Genomic DNA, 16,713 nt, shown 5'->3' with positions numbered 1-16,713 from the left:
CAAACCGGATTCAAAGTAAATTCCGCCTCTTTGAAAGGGGGGAGGGAGGGAGGGGGTTGGTTTGGGCTTGTTGGCGCCAGTGGGAAATTAAGACAGGCCCTATTAAGTGCAATGATTTGTTCGGCGGCAGTCCTTATCATGTACCCTAAATCGGTATCGGAAGGAGTTCCAGGATAAGAAGGTGAGTAAGTTATCCATGATCTGTCGGGGATGAACACCTTGGATAACCACGGCCGTTCATGCATTCTTTGCCTCATCTCGCTAGTGCAGGCCTTGGATCATCTTACCCCTTTGTTGGCCATTTCTAAGATTCAGAATCGCTATTACATGCTTGACTGTCGCTCAAGAACTTTGGTGATGGTGGATGCCAGCAAAAGCCAAGGCCACTGCCGTAGATCGCGGGGTCAATGGATCATTCAGGTTAACCTGATGGGCATGGAAGCCATACAACGGCCTGATCAGCTCGTAAGGAAGGTTGGTTTGGTGCCTTCACAGCAATAATTCCTCCGACTAGAAACAGGCTTCGCTGCAATGCAACATTGAGCACCTGCCAAAGCGGCTACCAGCGGATGTTCTCGATGGCAGTTGCAAGGCTATAGAGCTAGTGCCATCCTATCCTTGACTAAGTTTTCAGCCAACAAAGTATATCCGATGCAGGTCCATCGTTGTTGGTGCCAGGGCGCCCAGGTTCATTCCCTGGTAGTGTATCCCGTGGGGGATCCTCGGTACTGATTCGAGCGATCAGGACCATGGTGGAACTCCTTCATGGCCCACTAAAGCCCCTGCAAGCCGTTCGAATGTCGAAGAATCATACTATGCATGGCTCTTATCACATCATATCTGGTCCTGAGTTGACAATTCGGAGTGAAGGAGAGACATAACTTGGCCGTAATCGACAGGCACCCGAGTTAAGGCCACAAATTGGGTGGGTCCCAGTAGGACGAGTACGGTCGGTGTTCTAAGTGCGGTGGAGCTTGTGTGGTCTGTTCAAGGCTTGTCTTGGAATGAGCCCGTGACAAGAGGACTGGCGCCAACCAAGCACTATGATAACCGAATCTAGCATCGTAAACTCTTCCAGCCCAGGGCCGGGGACTGCTGATCTGCCTTTGGTGCGAATGACTGTCGTATCCTCGGTCGCATCTTGAGAAGTTGAGATATTCAGAACCGTTCGTCGGAGTCGGAGGGAAGGAGAGTAGCCCATCGAATCAATCCCATTCCGTGCTTTGCGCGCTGTCAAGCATCAGCTAGCGACCATTGTACCTCGGCCTCACGGGCCGTAGACCCTTTTTGGCATGGAGCGCATCGGCTTGCAGCGCCAGTTCTAGAGCGAAAGGCGCAATTCAACCAACCACTGCCGCTACCACTACCGTCTTCCGTTCGCTCTAGGACCCATCTCGCTTGCTGACCCCGAGAAAAGTCAATTGGCAGAAGACAAAAAGCGGGGACGGGATGAAAAAAAGGATACAAACGACACCTGTCTATGAGACCCCTCGTGGAAACGCCCATGAGAGCAGCAAACTATCGCTGTGGGGGAATGGAAGAATGGTCGAGCGACCGCTTTCGCCTTCTCTCTTTTCGGGGTCATGTCAGATGATCCAGTCAGAAAGCCCGATGAATTCAATCAGCGTTGGTCGGCTAAGCCAAGTTGGGAACCTAAGCGTTCCCCACCGGCATGATAATGTGGTTGCATCCGACTCCATGTCTCACATGCTATCGTTCGATTCGAACAAATGATTCGAACAAATAAATGATGATGTGTCAATAGTTTAACGTTAAAATGATGGAATTCGAGCCCAATGATTCGAGATATGAGGCATTTAATTCCGCAGTCTATTGTGTCGGAGAGATCCGTAATCTCAAGTCCTCAGGGCATGGCATAGTATCTCGTGCTTATCGAACCGTACCTGTCGGCGGCCAGGTCGAGCTGGTTCATCAGGCTGATAAATTAACCGCCACCACTCGGCAAGCTTCGGTCATTGCCGACAATTCCTATAGCCAATCGCTGGTGTGAGAAAGGCAGCTACCAGCTGATCGTCCAGAGTCCAGACAATCCAAGGTCATTTCCATTGCACAGTCAAAATCCGCCAATAAAAGCAGACAAACTGGGTATGGCAGTCGATCGGCTCCAGTAGATGGTCACCCAACCGCGATAGTAGCCTGAGTGGCCATGGCCATGATCGAGACAGGAACTGAAAATTGTGTAGACAGAGACGGGAGAAGGGAGGGTCGATTTAGAAGAAGTCGGAGAGACTGAGTCTCTTCGAGGTTGAGAACGAATGATGTGATTGTAGACGAGGATTGCTGGAGTGTCGCGGGAGCTGAGCCCGAGTTGGCTGAGCCTGAAAGCACCTTCCTAAACGGGTATGGAAGACACATGACGGGACTCACTAACAACCGTGTTTGTTTGTTTGTTTTGCTTCATCGCAGGGCGCGAAGGAAGACGGAGAGAGAGAGGGGGGGGGAAAAAAACCATCTCATCCTGTCGACTTTCCTGCCAATTCAATCTTCTGTACAACCGGCGCAGTGTCCATTATTTATAACCATAACCCTGGATAGAAGGACTCCAGATCTGGCCCCAGCAATTGAAACCCTCAGGTAATGTCTTCTTGCTCAAAAGCGCGGCAACCGTCGGCGCAGCGGCAAGCAGCGGGATTCGGTCGCCCTGAGTGGAGAGATGTGTGTACAGACCACACCTTCAGATGCAACCCTTTACACAGTAGCCCAAGTCCAGTCCCATCAGGGAATGCTCCACGTGGGTAAAGGACTGTAATTCGAGTAATATTGTCTCCAACTGAAGGTCAGGGTGCACGACGTGTGTCTGCGAATGCTGGCATCCACTTCTTCCCTTTGGAGAACTGGCAGAGTCGAGGCATCTATTAGATGGGCCAGATATTCAGCCAATGCAACCAATGACAGCCGCCGCAGGATTGCATATCGATACTCACTTGGCGATAGAGTTGAGACTCTGCGAACAGAGGGACTAGGGCTCGGGATCGGCCCTCCGAAAGGGCTAAACAGGAGATCTTTTGGCCATCAATACTCCTTCAACCTTAAAGAGGTTCACGAAGGACGCACCGTCATCCGGCACATATGCGAAAGGAAGGAGAATTTATAATATCTAGCCGACCCTAAGACGGTCCACCACGACAGACAATTGAACCCCCCCCCCCCCAGAGCGCCGATGCCGGACGTCCCGAGATTAGGTGGCTCCAATAGTAGGCGGGAACACGGTTTGCTTGCAGAAAACTACTTCGTTCCTCCTCAGTCTCATTGGATCAGGTCTACTACTTAGTTTAGACTCCCGAGCACAGTCGACCGGCTCAACGTCCGGTAAAGGAGTCGGACGTCCACCGGCTGGCCTATCTGCTCGATCATGTGGCCATGTTTCTGGCATCACTAATTAAGTTGGTGGCCATGACCTTGCATACTGATATTGAAGCAAAGGCGAATAGACGGCATCAGCTAACGTTACCCTGTCCTATAAGCTTTGGCCACTGGCCCGAAACTGGCTCATCAGGGCAACATGGATCATGATTCGGACGTCCGCCAGACGCCCGTCTCCTCCGAGATATAGGAGACGAGGATAATGCATTCGGTCTACAATGCTCATCGCATCATTTTGAGTTGGTATCATGAGAATTTGCTCACTGCATATCTGAGGGCGAGACGGGAATGGCTTCTGAGACCAGTCGAGACTCCTCGTCTCCTGGTCTTCGATTGACCCATGTTCACGGTGTGAGTCAGGGATCTGTGCGGCCCTGTTCTGATAAGAGGGTCTCAGAGACACATCACCTGAACAACAGGGATCTAGTCGGTGTATAAAGTGACTAGCCGCCACATTGTCCAGCTTGTGTCTGATTTCGAATCATCAGCGCCTACGAATCAGATCTGCTGCATAGATATCTGAAGGCCCGCCGGTGCTATGAGATGTATACCTCATCGGGAATTTATGGATCTCAGACCGGGGAAGTGCGTAGCATTGGACGGATGTATCTGTTACGTTACATCGAGTAGACGCTGGCTTATAAGGTCATTCGTAAGCAATGATCCAGTACAGATGTTGCCCCGATCATGCCAGCCCCACGATTCGCTCGATCAATCTACGAGACTTAGATTATTGCTGTGCCCGAACCGACCTATTGGGCAAGATAGGTCAAAGTCATGACAGTAAAGAGCAATGACATGGCTTGTGGAACTTTTGCCAAGTTTGTCATTTCGACACGAAAGTCCCTGTCGGGTGATGCTTTGCGGTGCGACCTGGGTACAGTTCAACCACGAGTCAGTCAACATAGTCGACACGAGTGAGCATAATTATGTATGGTGAGAGAGCCAGTAAGATTGACTGCACCAGGTGTGGCTGAGAGTTCCCGACTCTTCGTACTTCGTCATGGGTTTTACGATGCGAGCCACAACCTTCCATCCACTGTACATATTCTCAGTGTCTGCCAATCGTTGGCACGAAACTGTGACCTATCAAAGACTACATCATCTCGCAATCTTGGCTCCATGTGTGACCTGACAAGGGGGCTTGACCTTACCAATCAGAGCCAGCTTCAAGTTGACTTTGCCACGCTCGATAGTGCCTGTATTGACATCTGTGCTCTCAGCTAGGCAAAGCACTGATTCCTTTTGGTTATTGGCAGCAGGCCGAAACTCAACTATGCTTCCACCTTCTGTCAAGCTTAGGGTTCAAGGCCGGATCTAGATGGAGAGCGATGTAATATAGACGTGGGGAACAAGCGACCTACGCTCACAATGCTACTGTGAGGGTGTCGCACATAGATACTGATCGACTGTCAGTCTGCTCACATGGATAGAAACTCGTGCTACTGCACTAGAATATCCACATACCCCAGTGATTCGCCTCTAGACTCTCTTTATCGCGGTCAACCCCGTTCTGACAATCCAAGGCCGTCAATCGCCCACCACCGACTTCGGAGTAGTCAATTGCCGGGGAGGGAAAGGACACGGATTGGAGGTGATGGGATAAGACTTTCATAGTAGGAGGTACCTAGTCACGACCACTCGCTCTGTCCACCTGTATTTCTGCCATCCAGGGTGATGATGATGACGATGATGATAATTCTATCAACCTACAGAGCCCGCGCTCTAAGTATGCTAGCTATAAAGGTGCCACATCAGCGTAGAACTAGCCTAATACTCCTAATAACCCGGGTTGTTCTCAGCTTCAACATAAATTGAATTAAATTGTTCTTTTGCACTCCTTTAGACTTAGGCTCTCCTAGAGGTCTAATCTGTATTTTATTCTAAGAACCAAAGTAGTTGTCTTCACCCCAAAGTCCAATGCAGAAGCAGTAGATATAAAAATATACACCCAAGACTAATGTAGACCGATTGAGCCGTACAGAATATATCATAGACTTTGCGTACGACTACTTTCCCCGCCCGACTTCCTTAGTAGACTTATAATATCCTAGGTCTATCAAAATAGGTGCCTTTGCATAGAATAGGAGGCCGCAGCGGGTGCCATCCAGGGTGAGAGGAATCTTTCCCTGCAAAAGTGATCGATACTCAGCTGTGCCAAGCCGTGCATCGCTCAAGACTACAGCAATAGACTACATGATTCACATCTTCATTGCGGCGACCACGACCACCGGGCCGATAGAGGTCGTTTCCTGCGAGATTGGTCAACCGCAGCTGCGGCCATGTTGCTCTCTACCTTGTTATCTCTGTACATATCATCAGCTTTATTCAGCCTCGGGGACAGCACGTGGCTGTAGTGACATGTAACACTCGGTTTCTCTTTTGATCTGTCCTTTTGCCATCGCGAGTGGCCACGACGAACAATGGTTAGGCTATCGTCCTCATATGCGCCAGATATTAAAGTTCAGTACGATGGATTTTCCAGCACTGCGAACATCTGTGATACCCTTACTCAATTACCTCGTTGCCTCTCTTCCCTCTCTCTATGTTCCGATCTCGCCGAACCAAGTGTCTGTCGCCGATCTGCCTCACCAGTCGTATACCGGCTTCGCCGAGCCTTAGTACGGTGTGAGTTTTCGCCTCGACCGAAAGCATATAAATCGATTGCTCATACTTCGCTCGTGCTCGTGCCCCACCCTCTCAGAAGAGGGTGTGTTGGTCAGTTTGATGAAAGATGTGGGTGATGGATGAGTCCAAATATCTGAGGCTATCTGATTGAAAATGTCAACATGGGCACGGCGGGTGGTGAAAGCATGGCAGCGAAGTCGCAATCCCGTTGTCACGGATCCAGGACCTGCTGGTGGTTAGTCAGGGCATTCTGCTGAGTTCTTCATTGGGGGTCTTGCGATTGGGACTCATCCTGAATCCTTCCACCCAAACAACAAGGAAGACGAATCGTCGTTTCAAGGGTTCCTCGCCAGTTCCCCGATCTCAAGCTCTCGCTTCCACTTTACTAGGCAGCGTTCTCTGATCTGCCCGAGGAAGGACTACCTACGAACAGGGATGAAGGTGAATGCGATGGTAGCAGATTATGGGCATCTTCTTTAAGCCATCGGCATGGCACCAGCATGACTTGCTTGGCACTGAGTTGACATCAAAGCACTGACAGGATAGCAGAAACAGATTGAATCCATCATTGTGGTACAGTACGTGTGCACAGTGTTTGAAACTGCCTGGCACTCCGCTGGCAGCGGGCAACTTCCATCCTTCCCACTTCGGAAGGACTGATCATTAGCTGACGCTTTCGTGCCCGACGCTTGTCAGATTCCAATGTTGATGCTCTTGCGACCCTCCCTCGCGTGTTTCAGATCTCCAAGAGACAAGATGAATTCAAGGAGGAGCGCCGATTAGAGCCGGGGGCCTAAGAATAGACTTGCAGACACGATATGCGGTAGGCCTCATCGCTGATAACCGTCTCGTAGTTGGTGATCATCAACCTGCGAAGCTACGTACACATCTACGCATGTTCCGCGGACTGCCAGCGGCAACGACCTGAAGCAATGTGGTGGAGTCGCCTCAAGCCACCGAAGGACCACCAATGCTACAAGTGACAACCAGACGGGGACAAAGAAAGGGAGAAAAGCAAGGAAGCAAAGCGGTTGGGATCTAACAGTCGCCAGCTACTTACTCTACCATGATCATTCACAACCCCCATACTTCGTCCACTATCCTGTGTCAACAGTGACAAGGTATGGGGAGGCAAGACGTGCACGCGGCAGTTTCAGAATAGACTCAGGATCGTGATGCGCACAGGTCGAAGTAGCCCATTGACGATCTAAGGAGTTTGACTTGCTGGTTCTGTATGTTTCAAGTCACACGGCATACCTGGAGAGAATCTGAGACGTTTTGGACGGAATAATCAGACCTCAAAACATAGTGCCTCTGTCCATCTTTGGCTCCTCCTCGTCTAATGTTCCAATTTCATCCAGGGCCGTCATCGGGGGAAAGAAGAGAGACAGAAACAGCCTGATAAGTAGTGGGGAAAAGAGGCTTGCCAACCCTCGTGAGTACTATGCAGGTGGCTGAGATAAACACGGTGAACTGTGCCAGGAACCTTGTAGGGTTGAGCGGATGGATCGTACTCTTCTCGTATCGAGCCACAATGGGGATTAGAGTTGTAAGCTAAAGCCAAGTGGCTTTCCCACCCCAACGATTATCATGGACCACTACCGTCCATTTTGGACAGCTGCAGGAGGGCTGATCGACAATCAATGGCACCTGAGGTCACTAGCAATGCATAAGTGAATCAAACACCCACTGAAGCCCTTAATGCTCATCTTGACTCAGCGGAGGCTCAGAGGAGGTGAGGGGTCATTAAACATTGATCGGAACCAAGGCACATCTCAAATGAATGCAACCGTCTCATTATTGTGGCAAACGCCAGAAGATATTAGCTTGCCAACCCTGCCTTTTCCCTCTCCACAAGTTCATTTGTGCCGTGGCAGAGTGACAAACCTGGCAAGCACCGTTTAGCAAAGCATAGTCTAGTGCCTCAAACAACGGCCGTCAAGTCTATTTTGGGGAAGATTTGAAAAAGAAAAAAAAAAGCACCGAAGCGAGCCGAGGCAGTCGGACAATCGTCATGGCAGTCTGGAGGGATCCTTCGGATCCGTAGTCCTTACCACCTGCAGGGGCTACTCGCAGCATCATCGTCCGTCGATCCTCCGCGTGCATGAAGACGAACTGCTGGGTCCGCAAGGCTTGAGGGGGACATTTACCAGAGTCTTAGGAGCAACCGACGGGCGCTATTGGTCAGATCGTCCCATGGTGTGACTGTCCGTTTACTGCACTCGGAGTCCGGTGGTCGAGCTTGATGAAATCCCAAGATTTTCTTTGCCATGTTCTAGAAAGGTATTGTGTTGGTGGGGAGGCGAAGGACGGGGGATGCCCGTGATCGGTGATGCGGTGGCTTGGGGTAGCGACGCAGATGGGGAATTGAAAGGCTTGAGTTTGAAACTAGAGAAGCAATAGAGTCTCAGGCTATTGAAACGCCATTCTCAACCAGGCAGTTGGTATCTGCGATTGGGTTCGGGACCCAGGGAAAGGGGGGGGAGGGGGGTAAGAGATTGGGGATATGTGGCAGACGAACTGGGGAATCTTCGGGGGATTTCCCACCGTCGTATCAAACCATGCAGCAGCGGAGGGTGGATTGAGGGGGGTGGGTAAGGGGGGGGGAAAGGTATGAGTATCTCGTGGGAGGAAAGGCTCAGGAGGAAAAAAGGAAGCGGGTAAGACATCCTGGAACCGGCGATGATGTCAGTTACGTTCCAGAGGAAAGTTTCTTACGGAGTACATTCCACTCTTTGAATGGGGAACCCGATCCAGATTGCTGGTTGGGAGTGGAGGAAGTCCGTGCCAAGACGATCTCCAAGTAAGGTTGAAGTCAACTGACGATGCTTGTTCCTGTTTCTGTGCAGCGGGCTGAACTGCACAGTATAGCCATGTATAGTTAGTGTTTAGAAAGGAAAAGCCAGCGACTTCTCTTCCGAGTGCGATTCCCCTCACGCCAACGCGGAATGCGACCCTTTGTTCCTTCCACCATTCAACCAGCCTGAAGCCGTCCAGCAAGCAATTCAGAAAAACGGGTAAGGTGCACGACGGAGGTGACAGGCAAGATGAGCCGATCAGCCAGTGCCAGTGCCAGTGCCAGTGTCACATCACCCACTTCTCCTCTTCTGGCAGCGGATCCCAAGAACCGGGAACCGGCGGACGGTGACACGACAGCAAGCATCAGAATGACAAATAATCCCTGGCTTCCCTGGCTGTTTGTGTCAACTTGGATATGACTTTGACAATAGTGAAAGTCTATTGTTGCTTTTGAGACGTTGAAATTGCCCAAAGAGGGAGGTCTAGTTTCAGTGCTCCAGTCAATTATCAATTATGCTTTGGCGGTCAAGGCGATGCTTCTAGAAGGATTCTACCAAGAAAAAAAAAAAAAGAAAAAAAAAAAAGAAAAGAAAAGAAAACCAAGTCGGGAATTCCGACTTTCTCCTCCAAGTGGGTTTTTTTCTCCTCTCGATTCAATTACCTGTTGATCTAGTTGAGGGAGAAAGGTAGCGTTTCCATCGATTATCTTTGCTATATGTTTTCGATGATTACTTTGATGATCTGGATTATTGATTTCTTCTCTCTGCATTCTTCGACAGCAATAAGATTGCTGAGCAAATACGGAAGACTACTGGCGCCTTGTCGAGCGAGTATTGCCAGTTTAGGGCAAGGGGGGATCTTTCCATCATTCTGCCCTGCCGCTCTGCAAGATCCAGGCTGGGATCGACACCCTGGCTCCAATCTCCATCCCTGCACGATCTGTCTGGGATCCTGGTGCGACAGGTGCAAAAATAATTTGAAAAAAAAAAAAAAAAAGAAAAAAAGAAGAAGGAACAGAAATCCACAAACAGAATATCTGTAGCAGCCACTAAAGCAAAAACTGCAGCAGACTAGACCCAATGCGGTCTCCCGCTGCAGGCTCCGCTCGGAAGTGGCGACTGGGCTGTCAGTTTCGAACCATCACCAGCCTCTCGGCGGCTTGGCTGGACGATGGTCCGCGATGGCCAACGTCATCGGTGGCTGTGGTCTGCGTATCGGCAGCTGATAGTTACCGCTGCTACGGAATACTTGTACGAAGTACGGAGCCAGGTAAGCTTTTGCGAGGAATCGAGACAAAGACACATATCTTCTTCTAGCCACTTTCGACCGCCTCTATTACTACTATGTATAGACATACAGTGCAGTAGGTAGTTACTGTACTCTCAAGCACGATGGCTACACGATGATAATGACCCGTGACGGGTGCAGTCGCTGCCCGTTCAGGAAGGAGTCAGTCAGAGCCTGGAGGTCAGCCAGTCCCGCTCTTTGACTGGTAAGACAGTAAAGTTACTACTACTACTACTACTACTACTACTACTACTACTACTACTAAGGTACAGTACCTAGGGCAGTGGTACTGTACTATTGAGTAACCTACCACTTTAACCACGACTCGCCTCTCCGGTGATCCTCCGTCTCGGTGGGAACGCACTTAGTTCATCATGAACTTGACACTTTGCGTTGTTCTGTTGACTTCACCGACACTAGAGCAAGTCTGTACAGCCCCGGCGTCTGTCAAGTACCAAACTGACAAATCATCAACGACAGATGAAATCGTGAAACTTTGATCTAGCGAAGCCACGAGGGCCGCTCGAATTAGGCTTGCACGCGAAGGATGCGACTGACGAGTGACAAGCGAGCAGCTCGGTCTAGGGACACGGTGGAATCGTGGATAGCTCACACTAAAGTGACTAAAGTGACTAAATTGCTAGAGTCAAAACGGGGCGGTCTCCAGCGGTCTCCAGCAGGGCCAGCTAAACTTTGACCAATTCCTGGTTCGAACCGAACTCTCCTGTCAATCGACGCGGGGCAGATTGCCCTCTGAAGAAAGAGGACAATGCTCTTTTCAGAAAGGCCACCGGTGATGGCTGTCACAATCCCAAATTATGCCTTTTTGTGATTGCGCTTATCAATGTCGAGATGTGGCATCTTCCGATCGCAGCGAATATGCAATTAGAGTTGTGCCTAACCAGATCGCCAGCACGCTCTTCTCGGCCGGCTTGCTGATCCCGGTGGTTGAAAACCAAGCCGAAGTCTGGAACGATCACAAACTACACGACAGAGTCGATGACCGATCGCAATACACAAAGTGAACAAGCCATTGACGCACGATGGCCGTCCGCACGAGTCGGCATGGTTTGGGAATGCGTTGCTGGCGTGAACCTTGCGACTACTACGTACACTTACTAACTCGTTACTTAGTGGTCACTAAGTGTCTAGTACTCATGCTCGACTGCTAATTTAAGCTGCTGGCAGACCTCGCGCGCGGTTTGACCAGCCATCGAGGCAGTTAAAGTCGCTGACGCTCCATCATCCCAGACGCCCATAGATGACTGATCGGAAATCCTATCCTCCAGCCCACGGAACGAGATGCGTGTCCCTGTCGCACAAGTGAAAGGAGCTGAAGGGGACCGCGGTTGATTGGAGCGAACCTGTTCCAGGGGAAAGACCAATGAACTGGGTCGCTTCAGATGGGTGCTTTTCCGATCATCTTCAGGTGGTGAGTGGGTTACATTATTATAGGCTCGTGACTGGGTGCATCGAGTCAATCAAACTACGCTAAACGTAAGAGGCATTGCGACCGGCGCTCCATTTTTCAGCTCTGCCTTGTATCCGTGGCAGGATGCCTTCTCCAACCAATGCTCATGACAAAACAAAACCCACAACCCACTTAGTGAAGATCTTTCATGCATACCCGACCTAGACCATCATGTGGTGTGTTCTCATTGCCTGAGCGAGACTATTAGACCAATAACCATGGGTCATCTCGCGGTGCTGCCCCTGTCCCCTGTCTCGCCTGCCTGTCATCGACCTATTGTTGGATTGCTTTCATGCGCTTGTCACCACCGAGACTGGGGCTTAAGGTTTGGCCCATGAAGTCAGCGCCTGCCCGTCTGCCTGCCTAACTTGTCTTGACTTACCCGAAGTTTGGGATGGTATCCTCCTCGTGGGCAAGGATTCCCGGTCCATGGATAGCGATGCAATGCGCATCCACATCACATCCGATAATCTGTCAAGTTTTTCATTCCATTTGACTACACGTATATGACAATTTGCCAATCCTCATTACACCATTCCTCCACCCTTGGGTACTCGGATCCTTCTTTCATCTCACCATAATCAACACGAATTCATATAGATTATGTGGGCTACAAAATGCAATCATAATCCCCCCCGCTGAGTATCGTACCCCCGCCCCCCCTCCCCCCCCCCTCCCCCCTTCCCCCAGGCTACTCGTAACCCATGATGTTATGATAACTAGTATCTCATGGCTCACTTCTGATCACGGCACGTCAGTTCCACTTCCTACCCACCCTCTAGCCGATAATTTGAGATGTCATATGCACGGGCGATGGATCTTGCATATTATATGGCAGGTCGCACCAATTAATTCAGGCCACTCCTCACCTCAATGGCGTTAGTACGGTAGAACCTCCTTCAGTCATGTCATCCACCTTGATCACGCTGCTTTCGTAAAGAAGGGAAGAGGGTGGAGGGGGAGCAAAGAAGGGCCGGGAAGGGGCGGTGATACGGAACCATAGCGAACATGCGGCTCTTCGAGCCAGTCAGAGGGCCAAAACTCAATCCGGCTTCGTATCGACTATTGATTGATTGATACCAGCAAGGTGGCCCCCAAAGTCGATTGATTTATCAACGACCACCAATCCCTTAGGGCTGTTTGTTCTACTCTATTGTGCCAATAAGCTCCAAAACTCTATAGACATATTTCTTAGATGTCCGGGTCGGTCTATTAGGCGCAAGGTGGATAAATATATTGTCATTGTTTTCGTCTCTTTGACTTGAAAAAATAATATGAACTGATTTATGTCTGACGTACGATACATTGACTAAGATGGCAGGCGAGTGGGGTGGTCGGTCGGAAAGGAAGAACTGCTCCTGCTGCTGTGGCCGATCCTTGTCCCGGAAGCTGGGATTGTTACCGTTCAACTTCGGTTGTACTGTACTTTTAGTTACTACTCAGTTACATGCTATGTAACTTACTCACCTCTAAAGTTACCACTCACACTTCCCCCCTCTCTCCCAGCCTACAGGAGACATTCGCTTCCAGTGTCAGTTATCCCAGTCATCCAGTCATTGTTCAATTCCTTTCAGTTACCCCGCCGTGGGGAATGACTGACCGGCTCCCTGTGCGCCTGTCATTCCCTGGCTTGGTACCGATCGATCGCGATCATTCGCTCTGAGCCTTCGATCGAACCTGTCTCTTCAACAACCTTGCAGCGGGAGGGACGCCGTAGCCGTCGCGGTTTAGGGAATCCTGCAAGGCAAGTCGCCTTGGAAAAACCCTGGACAACACGTTGTATACGTTACAAGCCTTCCCTTTTTGCTTCTTTTGCTCTTTTTCTCTCTCTCTGTGTTTTTTTTTTTCTTCTTTTCTTCTTTTTCATTCCATCTTATTGCTTTCTTGGTATCTCATTGCAATTTACGCTTTCTGAACATTGTCTCTCCCGACTTCTTTTGAGGCCATCTGATTCTTGCTCGGATTGAACCTGAAATGTAGCCTGCTTATCCGTAGTCCGAATTGGGATAAGCTATGACTTGGGATCTCTTTCTCGTTTTCTGTATGGTCCAGTGACCGGCCTCCGCGCCTTTTTGACACCACCAGCAATGTGGATCCAACCCGACGATCTCTTCTTCCCTTCATGTATCGTCACATTGTCTCTTGTCTGCTTTTTGAGAATCTCAAATAATTGGTTGGTTCGCAACACAACCTCGCAGCCGAAAGAGAACACTGATTTCTATTGCAGGGCCAATATCTACTGTACAGTCTGTACTGCATTGTGCTATCGCCCCGCCTCCTCTCCGCACGAATACAAGCCCTTTGGGCGAGGCCTGCAGCCATACCTGCTCCGGACCGTTCCTGAGGAAGAGGATTTGCTTCCTTGCGCCTCCGGTGCAGCTTTCTAGTGAGCTGGTGCTGTGTCGTTGGTCGGTTCAGCAATCCGTTGGCTGGAGTGCTGTGCCTACTTGTATTATTGCGCTTCCGGGATGCCCCCTAGTATCCCTTTCTCCCTTTCCCCGGGCTACCGGCCATTATTGCCCTGTACGACGTTGAAAGGTGAGTGGGTAAGCCAGGGTCATGGTGAGGCTTTATTACTTTCTACTGTACCCCCTAATCTTTCGTTTTCAAACAAGAAATGCGTGCAGGAAGCATTTTCCGTTGATGACTGAAACCCGTACCACCCCACCTGTCTACGGTATTTAATCAAGCAGAGACTGCAATAATTAATCGAGACAGGACAGTCGAATGTAAGGCAGGCCAGAGTCATTTAGACCGGCCCAAAGTGCTGAATCGAATCCTCCCGCCACCGTATCGTAAAAACCAAAAGGTCTGTTTGCATGTCGAACAAATTATACCAGGCTCTTCATACCACCCTCAATCACACACACATCCCCACCCTCCTCCACTGCTGTCATTCAGCAAGCATCATCCCAGTGAAGGTACGGGGCAAGTGCCTCCCTCGCAAGTACTAGATTTCACCACAACACATACCTCAGAAACCGAGGCGCCTATCCACAGATAATGTCTCAAAAAGTCGCCCGCGACAAGTCAGTATTCCTGTACCTAGGATCGAAGTTTGGGGAAGGGACAAGACGACCAGACAACATTTGATCTCTACATGGTCGCTAAAAAAAGAAAGAAGGAAAGATAGAAAATTTGGACGCAAGACAAACAATTAAGAACGGGGGCTAGCCTGGTTCTGGAAGCTCACTAGTCAGCGAAGGAAGGTGTTCGATCGAATTCGAGGTCGGGTTCGAGTTCTGGGTGCCATGAAGGGGTTTCGATGGTTGCCCTTAGTTTCAGCTTCGTTTTGCCCTGGCGCCGGTGCGTGCTAGGGTGCTAGCCTAACCTGGCGAGCCGGGATAGGTAGGTAGGGAGGGAGAACTGAAGAAAGAGGGCCGGGGGGGAGGGGGGAGTTTGTTTTGTGATGCTGTCATCAATCCCCTTTTCTGTTAACCACCCCAGCCCCAAAAGTTCATCCAACAACGATAATGAAACGGGCTCTCAGACGTTTCTGGATGACACGGGTCATTCACCCACTATTTTGGTATGAGGTTTGGCATGAACCACACAAAAAGCAAAAAAAAAAAAAAACACAAAATAAAATAAATAAAATCAAAAAGGAAGGAAGGCACCAAAACATAACCATGTTGATCCAATGAAAACATGAATCGAAGAGGAGGAACGAGAGAGGCATGGGATCGGAAATGTGCAAACGGGGTAAATCGTCACCCCAAAACTTCTAAGCCTAATATACAACTAAAATGTGGCATCTAGGACTAGGATTCCTTTTGGCTTCACAGTAGGCAATTTGGGGACCTAGCGCAGGGATGGTTCCTCATGGAAACGGATCCCTCTCCAACCCCATCAAGCTAGGAACTTGCATCTCTGCGCTGGACAGATATAGTTACAACCTCTCCATACACACCGGTTCAAACAACGGAGTACACCCGGAGTACACCCAGGGAAGAGCTCCAGTAGTGATCACACACGCTTCGACTCGACCACCGCACTGATTGACTAACCTCTCTACTAGAGCATACACTGGAGACGCAACTGCCTAAGAGACTATGATCCGAATTCCTCTTATTCGTGGGCTGGCTGCCATATCTCCTCCCTCTTTCCATCCACCCCGGGGTTATTTATTATGGGTACTGTAACAACTACTAAAACTAGCCAGCACTCCCTTTCGAGATTCCTTGGCATCTGTCAGGACTACAACCCTAAAGACGAGTCAGGTCGGGTCCGAAAAGAGGAACGAGAAGGACCAACAACGAATAAGGGAAAGAGGGTAATTCGGATCTCCAGATGATTGAAAACTTACGGAGGGCCATGAGAATGGATTGATACTGTTGTTGAATATTTATACTCCTCGATCGTTATGACGAAATTCTCTCCCCCGTGGTTCCTTTCCTTTGCTCTGTCTCTATTCTCTCTCTCGGTATACATTTCACCTCAATCACTTCTTTCATTCGCAGTTGTCCCCCCTCCCCCCCCCCCTGGCGCGCTCGCTTGCTCATCCTCTCTTCTCGTTGCATGTCTGTTGTAAAACTGAGGGGAGCGAACAAGTTGAGACGAACCGTTCGTCGTAGTCTGTGGTCAGTGTACCCACTTCCACCTCCAAGGATCGTCGGTTCTTCACTGGGTTTATAACCCCCCCCTGTTCTTAACTGCTTGCCATATTTTCCATGGTTGACGGGCTTGGCTTGGGATGGAACAGCTGACGGGGGGAGGGGGGGCGCCTGCGCGCGGAAGATGCGCGTGTTGTGTCTTGTTGAAGGCGGATATGATCTGGTTGTTCGTGTTTCTATTTTGCCCCTCTTACTCTCTTACGTCTCTTGACCATGGTGGTGGTGGACTTGCATTGCCTCCCCTGTTGGGTGACAATATAATCTGTGTGGGCTTGGAAATGATGTATAGTGTGGAGTGTACAGTTTAGTTTTTTTTTCTGCAGGATCTCGGAGACCGGCCTGCATGATCTGAACGGTGCTATACTAAACATTTTCGATTCAATTCGGGGGTATAGAATGGAAAGGTAAAGGTAAAAAAAAAAAAACAAAAAAGGGCTAGTAAGGTAGTTAGTACGTGGAGAGGATCGAGTTCGAAATCAGACAAAATTAGAAGTATAAAATTGGCGGGAGAAAAAGAATTCGAAATAGGCA

The sequence above is a fragment of the Aspergillus uvarum genome (assembly GCF_003184745.1).
Source record: "Aspergillus uvarum CBS 121591 unplaced genomic scaffold BO82scaffold_33, whole genome shotgun sequence".
In the NCBI taxonomy this organism is placed as follows: Eukaryota; Fungi; Ascomycota; class Eurotiomycetes; order Eurotiales; family Aspergillaceae; genus Aspergillus; species Aspergillus uvarum.
This window is presented reverse-complemented; position numbering follows the sequence as displayed.